Below are 8,466 nucleotides of genomic sequence, written 5' to 3'. Positions count from 1 at the left end.
AGCCTACTTTTCCTCATTAAAACAAGGGTAGGGGGTCGGCAGGGGTGGAAAAAGGAAAAACCCTAATGACGTCCGTTTCCCAGGTTTGTTGTGAGGAAACCCATGTTTTCTTCTCTCTTCCCGATTCCACATTTTTCTTTTTTCCCTTACTTTCTCTTCCACTCTGCCTACAGTCTTCTTTTCTCCCTACTTTCCTCACTTCTTTCTTATACTTCATTGTACAGCTTGGGTAAAGCAGAATCTAAAAAGAACCAGGGGTCAGATAGGCAGGAATATTTGAGCCCCTACTCCTACTTCTTTAAAACAATATACTTTTTGCTCTATGTACAGCAAGCCAAATACTTAGAGACAGAAATTTGGAGCAAAGAGAGGATGTTAATTTGTGAGGCAGCCAAAGCAAGAGGACAAGAAAGAAAAAAATTGAGATCTGCCTTCCAGAAAACCTCTAATTGGAGGGGGTGGTACTTATAGGGCAAAGAATAAAGCAGCAGGGCAGTCCCAGGCGTGGGGGTGTGGAGCGCGTGGCGGGGGGGGGGGGGGGCGTGGGGAAAGGTGATTGGACAAAGGTGCAATAACGGTCATTCTGCACAGGTGTAACTACCTACGAGTCTCGCACGTGCCAACTTCGGAAGCGCTTACCACGATCTGGGGGTGGAGTTTTCCAGCTTCTGAGGTCAAAATGTCGCGAGAGGACACTCATGCATGCTCAGTGGGAGGATTGGCGGGCCTATCCAGTCTTAACCAGCTCAGCTCCAAACTGACGCAGCTGACTCCAAGTACCTGCAAAACAACCCAGGGAAATATAGTTTAGGCTACATGCAGTTTGGAGGACCTGCAGTTTTCAAAGGATCGTGATTAGTGAAGGCAGGTGAAATGGAGTTGACTAATAGTGATCCACGCTTTCCTTATACTTCCCATCATGACCTGGGAGACTCTGTGTCCTTGACACCAGGAGAAAATGGGAGGGGATTCCCAAAAGCATAGAGCTACCCGGAACAGGTAAGAAGAGTTGGTTTAAATTTCCTTTTAAAGTGGATACAAGCACATTAGTTTCTTAAAAAATCGTATTTCCTAGAGTGGTCTCCCTTTTGACCCATGACCACCGCTGTTACTGAGGGAGAGATGGAGAGGTGGAAAGCGGGGAACAAAATAAAAATTTGAATAGGTAGGCTGGCGTGTTTTGGAGTTAGTTTGTTAAGGAATTTGTAGTTGACTTTTAAGAAAGGTTTTTTTTTTTTTTTCTTTTTGAACCCTGCTTAATATATCTCGAGCTTAGCTTCTTAAAAAGCTGTGATGGTAGAACTACATACATCTAGAAACGAGATGACGCGAATGGGACCACGATACCACATACAGTGATGATAATTAGCCTTCACATGCCCACCCTTACTCATTTACAGTATTTGCTTGGAGTGCTGCCTTGGGTAAGATTTAGAAGCAGCATTTAGGGAAAAAACAATCCTCCGGTTTCTTATCATTGTCTGCCATGGGCAAGGCCAGAGTGATAGGTGTAGGTGGTTATGTGTTTGCTAGTTCCAGATGGAGATGTACAGTGATGCCATCAAGGTTGCAAGTGGGGGAGCAAAATAACCCAAGGCACCTCCAAAGCAGAGTGTGGCTTACCGAAAGAGAAAGGGATGAGTGTTCTTTTCTCTGAGTGAGAATGGGGAATGGAATGGGGAAGAGAGGGTAGAGAAGACAGGGCTGCTGAAATGAATAGGAGAGGAAAAATAAACTGTTTTGTGGTAGGGAAAATAGAATGTACTTGGACCTTAACTCTTTGTGAGATGAAGTCATACAAAACAGTGTTGTAACAAGAGTCTCTTCTTGCACCTGTTAATGTTTAACCTCTGCAGAGGTGTATGCCAGTAATTGAGCTGGACATACCTGCTGAGTGTAAATGGCTTTCTAGGTTTCCCATATGCTGTTTCTGTCTTAAGCTATTGATATTTGCAAAGAAAAGGGGGAAAAAGTTGAAATCAGGTGTATGGAAGAAGCCTTGCTTGTCTTCACTTCCTTTGATGAAAAGTTCTTTTAGGTAAATTTGTAAGAAAGGCTCTACGGAATCTCTCTTGCTTTGAAATGATCATTTTAACCTAAGGGATAGAGCAAAATCTGGCCAGGGTACTCAATACAAACTCAAATTGGAACTGGCCTCATGTCTTCCACTTGGCTTAGATTCCTTAGTATAACTTAGAATGTGTTCCAAAAGGCTTTCATTATTTAAAAAAAAGGTTTTATTATGACTGTCACTATTTCTGATGTTTGTCTTGTTATTGTTGCATATTTGATGTAGCTATGATGATAATTTTTTTCTAGGTGTCACAATTTTGCAGTTATAAGTTCATAGCTTCTAATGTAGCACCGTGAGGACATGTGTAAGGGCCTATGTATTAACAAGGCTTGTTCCCTTTCTGTAGTGACTCCTTCCTATCTCAAACTGAACACTTGTTCCTGTTGATTTCACCTTCTAATATATCCCTTTTTATTTTTTTGGGCTTAGTTCAGAGCTTCATATTGATCTCTTTCCTCTGTTCTTATTCAATCCATTCTTGCTTCTTTAATCTATTTGCCAAAACTCCTGCCATAATAATTTTGTTACTCCTTTACTTAAAACTGTTCAGTTTTCCAGCGCCTATAGGATAAAGCCCATTCAAGGCATTGATGCTTTGTCTACCTCCCAGTCCCACCTCTGTCCTTCCCATACCTTACAGTCCATGCCTCTGGCACATCAGATCTTTTGGAGTTTTCTCTGCATTCCCTAGTGATCATCACCTCCATGTTTCTGTCTGTATGCCTCTCTCCCCTTCATCTTTTAGTTCCCCTGGTAAACTCTCACCCTTTGAGACCCAGGCTAAGCGTTACTTCTACTCATCCGGCTATTCTTTCTGCTTTCCCCTTCTTGTTTGCCTCTATCATACCCCGGGGCAGAATCTCCAGGCTGTGTACTCTAGTACAGATAGGTTGTTAAATAATTAATTACCTCCACCAGTACCATCTGGTGGTTTAGCAATTAAAGGGTTACAGCCTGCACTCTCAGAGGGCCTCCCTGACCCTGTACTAGCATTTGGTACTATCCACAGGGTTCAGCAGTTACTATTTTCAATTTCCTCCTTGATTACATTATTTCCCACACTCCCTGTAACTTTTTCTGTTTCATTTACTCACTCTTCTAACTCTCCTTCTAAGTTGTAGCATCTCTGAAGGCAGAAGTACAGGCTTTCCCAATTCAGAATCCCCAGCATCCAGGGCGGAAACTGAGTGAATGATGAGTGAGGATATGACTGTATCTTGAGGTGGGGTGGTAGAAATGACGTTAACTGATTTCTGATTGTTTCTGAATTTCTGAACTGGTCTGCCCTGGTTTATTTTATAGCCCGTGGTTCTTTTTTTTTTTTTTGGCGGGGGGTTGGCTCCCTAGGGGATAGTTGATACTATCCGGAGGTATTTTCAGTTGCGAGGACTTGTGGGTGATAGAGGGTAGGGATGCTAATGACATCTGGGGGGTGGAGAAAAGGAGTGCTGCTCAGCCTCCTACAAGGCACAAGTACTCCGACAGCGAGGAATTATCTAGTCTAAAATGCTGACGGTGGAAAAAAAAAAAAATGCTGATGGTGTCAACAGGGTCCAGACTGAGCCTTAGAGTCTTGGCAAAAACTTCCTTTCCTTGGTACTTTCTGACATCAGGGGCACATCTGCTCATTGGTTTATGCCTTTTCTTCCTGTTCTCTCTCATTCCATGGTTCTAGTGAGTCTGAAGAAACTCATAGAACAGGAAAAGAGTAATATCTTTTCTCTCTCCATAATCTTTCTTTTGCTGTCTCCAGTGGTCCTGCTACCCCTTAACTCTCTTAAGTCCCAAGGTTGAGGTCTTTCCTGCCTTTTTTTTTTTTTTTTTTCTTTTTCCCCTCCCCCATGCTTAAAAGTGAAGGTTTTTGAGCAGTGTATAAGATCTGAAGTTTACTTCACAACCTGGCATACTCAAGACAGTGTTGATGTCTGAGAGAGAACTAGTGAAAGAGACAACAGTAGAGTCTGGATATTTGACTGTCTAAAGGACATCAGAACACTCAGTGGAACATGGAAAAGGGGCTTGTTGATGTGAAACGAGCCAATTGTTTCCTCTGACATGAGTGACTAGTTTTATTTTATCTTTATGTAGCCACTATCCTTTTTTTCCTCTACAGACCAACTAGAACTCATTCTTTTTGTGATCTCTGTTTTTGATTTTTAAAGTTTCTTCCAATGAACCCTTACTTTGCTACATAATATCAAAATATTTTCTTCAAAGACAATTTCCTTTAAAAATAAACTGTTATCAGGAGAGAAGCTATGTTCACAGCTGGTAAAGGCATGATTAAATAATCACTGTATGGGGAATTGAAAAGTAATTTCATAATATAGTTTCAGAATCCAAAGAGAAAATCAAAGGAAACATTCCAGTTAGTTAAGAAAACTTTTAATCAAATGAAGTGTTTGAACTCAAATATTTGTTTTTTTTTTTTTTTTTTTTGGCAACTTTCTGTATGTGCATGTTTCACTTGGTGAAAGTTTGTAAGAGGTTATCTTGATACAGTTATGGGCTTCCTGAGAGTTTGGTTAGCCTCCTAATTACATGTAAAATAGCCTTTCAAATAGTTAACACTATGTTTTGGATATAAATTTGACGTGGGTTTTTATCTTTACTGCCAGTCTCTGCTGTAGCTTTATTTTTGATTTTATTTGAAAAAATACCACAAGAATATCTTGAGGGTGTTCCCTGGTGGCCTAATGGTTAAGGACTCAGTGTTGTCACTGCTGTGGTATGGGTTAGATCCCTGGCCCAGGAACTTCCATGTTCCATGGGTGTGTCCAAAACAATTTTTTTAAGGCTGCTCCTGTGGCATATGGAAGTTCCCAGGCCAGGGGTTGAATTGGAGCTGCAGCTGCAGTCTGTACCACAACCACTGCAACACTGGATCCAGGCCGCATCTGTGACCTATGCAGCAATTCTGGATCCTTAACCTACTGAGTGAGACCAGGGATCGAACTTGCATCCTCATGGACACTATGTCGAGTTCTTAACCTGCTGAGCCACAACAGAAACTCCCCAAAAAAGAATATTTTGAGAGAAATTCCTGTATTCTTAAGGCTCATAGAGTGACATAGACTCTTTTATCAATGAATAGGGAAGTTATGGAGGAAGGGAAACTACATTTGAAAGGAAGAGGTTGAGCTTTGCCAATAACCGACATGTAACTTTCAGAAATTGCCTCACCTCCCTGGGTCTTAGTTTACCTCTTCTGTAGACTGGGTACAGTGTTACCATCCTTCAGGTTTGTACTAAGGACTAAAGTTTACCAGTGCAAAGCTCTCATGACAGTGTGTGGCATAGCCTGGGTGCTAAGGAAACAATAGATATGGTAATGCCATGGTTGTACTGGTGATTCAGGGGACACCAACTTTTTCACCTGGTGACTGAAAAAATGTCAGAGCTGAAGAAGAGAAATTTATAAAATGCTTATAAGAATTTCTAAGGTGTATGCAGAATTCCAGATTCTAAGATGAAATATAACTTAGGCCTATCATTTTGGGACCAATATATTTTGAGTTTAGAGGAAAATTCTTTTTTTTTTAATACACCATTGCGTATAGAAATCCTGTACTAATTCTAGATAATAACAATTTTTCACATTCCTGTAATTATGAGACAATGTATATTCCACTAGAGAGTTGTATTTGAATGATTATAAATGTTATCAGCCCGAGGTTTTTAAATAATAAATTTAGTTTTGAAACTAAACATTATATAAATGCATTCAAAGTGATATAAGTGTAAATTGAAAACATTTTGAACTTAGCAAGTTGATTTAATTGTATAAGATGATAGCTGTGGTAGTCTGTTTCTTAAAGCTATATTGAATCTTGGAAAAAAATGAAATAATTTAGAGAAACCTTTCCAAATCTTGTGAAATGACTTTATGTTTATTCATATGTAGCTTGGAATATTTTAATATATATGAGCATATATCCAACATTACATATATGCTAATATTCAAAATAAGCAAAATTATATATTCTAAAAAACATGTCTTAGATTTCTGTAACAGAATTGATATATGCTTTGGAATTATATTTGAGGAGCACAAGCATAAACCATTTTAGTCAATTTACATAATTATAAAATACATAATATTTGAAATGCTTTTCCAAAGCATTTTTTTTGTTTTTTTTGTCTTTTTTTGCTTTTTCTAGGGCCACTCCCACTGTATATGGAGGTTCCCAGGCTAGGGGTCCAATGGGAACTGTAGCCACCAGCCCACGCCATAGCCACAGCCACGCCAGATCCGAGGCTACACCACAGCTCATGGCAAAGCCAGATCCTTAACCCACTGAGCAAGGCCAGGGATCAAACCTGCAACCTCATGGTTTCTAGTCAGATTAATTAACCACTGAGCCACGATGGCAACTCCTCCAAAGCATATTTATCTGTATTTCCCATAAAAAATCCGAATATTACTTAAATACTCATGTCATTTTTGCATTTATCTTGAAAAATTATATTTAATATTTTGTAAAGACTTATATTTAGCATTAATCCAGTAGATTAAGTCAGTATTAATCCAATAAATTTCAGGGAATGGTAGTTTAATTAAACTTTTTTTTTTACCTTTTATAGGAGTGATATATCATACTTATTTTTAAAACTTATATTGAAGGCACTTCAGTGAATGGATAGCTAGCTTATCCATGCACAATCTTTATATCCACACACAATGTTATATACACATGGGCTTTTCAAAGATGAGTTCAGTTATTCAGTAAAGGATATTCTCTGATTCGTAAAAATGGAAAGAAAATCAGTGACATGCATATAAAGAGAATCAACCTAGACTTAATTCTTACTGCTTTGTATTTTTGTCTTATGAACTTTGAATTGAACTTCTGCACAGGATCTGATCTGGATGAAATGTCATATCTGAGACTGATCCTTATCTCCTAAACGTTTCCTTTGTTTCTTTGATTCTTTGGGCTTTACCCTCTTATTTTATTGTGAGTGGCCCAGAGCTTTGATCTTGCAATAAGCTCTGGCTCGCAACACAAACCTTTGCTTTGGTATGACACACAGAAGGACATGGGTATACTCAGAAAATCTAAATAGACAAGAGGTTACTTCTTCTGTGGTTAGAGCTGTAGGCAAATGGGGTAACTTCAGAATTTATTGTCTCCCATTACATTATGGGAAACTAAAAATTCACACGGGTATTTTAACATTAAGAAAGCACACCTGTGAGAACAAGCTTGATGTACGGTATATATCTGTTTCTCATTTCATTTACAATAGTTTCTTGAATCTAAAAATTAAAAATTTCCCCTTTGTATTGCTGCAGATATAAAAATTCAGAGCCACCTTTCAGATTCCAGTTTCCTTTCTGGTTAAAAAATTGCATGAAAATAGTTTTGAAGCTGTACAGTAAGTACAGAAATATGAAAAAAGTAAAATTAATATACTGAGAACAAAATATACTGAACATTTTTTTAACCTGAATAATAATCGGAAATGCCAAATGCGTGATAAAGGAAGTTATAAGTATTTTGTTTGCAAATAATATTTAATATTTCCTGACAACTTAAAATTTTTCTTTTAGAGAGAAAAGGAGCATAAAAATTTTTTGAACTATATAGCTCATTGTGTCCACAGTTTGAGAGAGTGTACTTGGTAGTCATGTATGGGAGGAATCTATTTAGACTAACAAGTACCCTGAATATGTCAGGTATGTATGTACAATCTACCTCTGAAATTAAGGATGTCAAAAAGAGAGTGCTTCAGCACTCAGATAATGCAAGGATGCTTGAACAGAACTTCAGAGTTTCCTCCTTCATGAGATGTACTAATAAGTTATTTATAAACTTAGACATGGTGGTTTTTAAGGCAATTAAAAAAATTTCGTCTTTGTTGAAGCAGAAAACGTTAAGCCAGCCCCAGCCATATGACTATATTAATGGCAAGTTTATCATTTTGAAATGGACACTGACACTTTTACATCCCTCAAAATAAAAGCAGCTAAGAAAATGATTTCACATGCTTAATAAATGAGGAATTAGGATGGAAAAAATTTATTTACCAATGTCAGACATTTCCCATGCAGACATTTCCACTAACAGCTTCATTAAATTTGAGAAATTTTAGCTGAGAGAGCCAGGCTTGAAATACATTGGCAGACAACTTCAGGTTGTAGTAAGGAAGTAGTCTTATCAGGACTGTTGTGTCAGTCTTTCATTCCAAGTATGAGACTTTTGTTACGTTGCTCTTTATTTATATGTTTTTATATATACTTATATTTTTTTAAACTGGGACTCACCCACTAGCTGCTAAACAAGCACTGAACTTTGTCCAGTGGGTTCATAACTTGAATTCAAGTTGTAGGTAATGTCTGTAATTCTAAAAATGCCGACATTTGTCATCGTGAATTATGTTTCCTTTAG

General features: G+C 38.2%; 1 protein-coding gene across 7 annotated transcripts in view; it reads left to right on the top strand.

The window, feature by feature from the left end:
- Window positions 1-729: 729 nt before the first annotated feature.
- LOC110262205 (uncharacterized) overlaps window positions 730-8,466 on the top strand; it is a 343,233-nt gene continuing 335,496 nt past the window's right edge. For 5 of the 7 annotated variants that reach the window (XR_014819159.1, XR_014819153.1, XR_014819160.1 and 2 more), the window contains exon 1: window positions 730-999. The gene's annotated coding sequence lies outside the window, so the exon portion shown is untranslated. The remainder of the gene's footprint in view (window positions 1,000-8,466) is intronic. The other 2 variants (XR_002346936.2, XR_014819151.1) reach the window with 2 other exon arrangements.

This window comes from Sus scrofa, chromosome 1 (genome assembly GCF_054392235.1).
Source record: "Sus scrofa isolate SSC_HxYL_T2T_F1_AM1 chromosome 1, Sscrofa_HxYL_maternal_Yorkshire_Landrace_v2.0, whole genome shotgun sequence".
Lineage (NCBI taxonomy): Eukaryota > Metazoa > Chordata > Mammalia > Artiodactyla > Suidae > Sus > Sus scrofa.
Note: the sequence above shows the minus strand (reverse complement) of the source record. Positions and strands in the feature narration are given on the sequence as shown.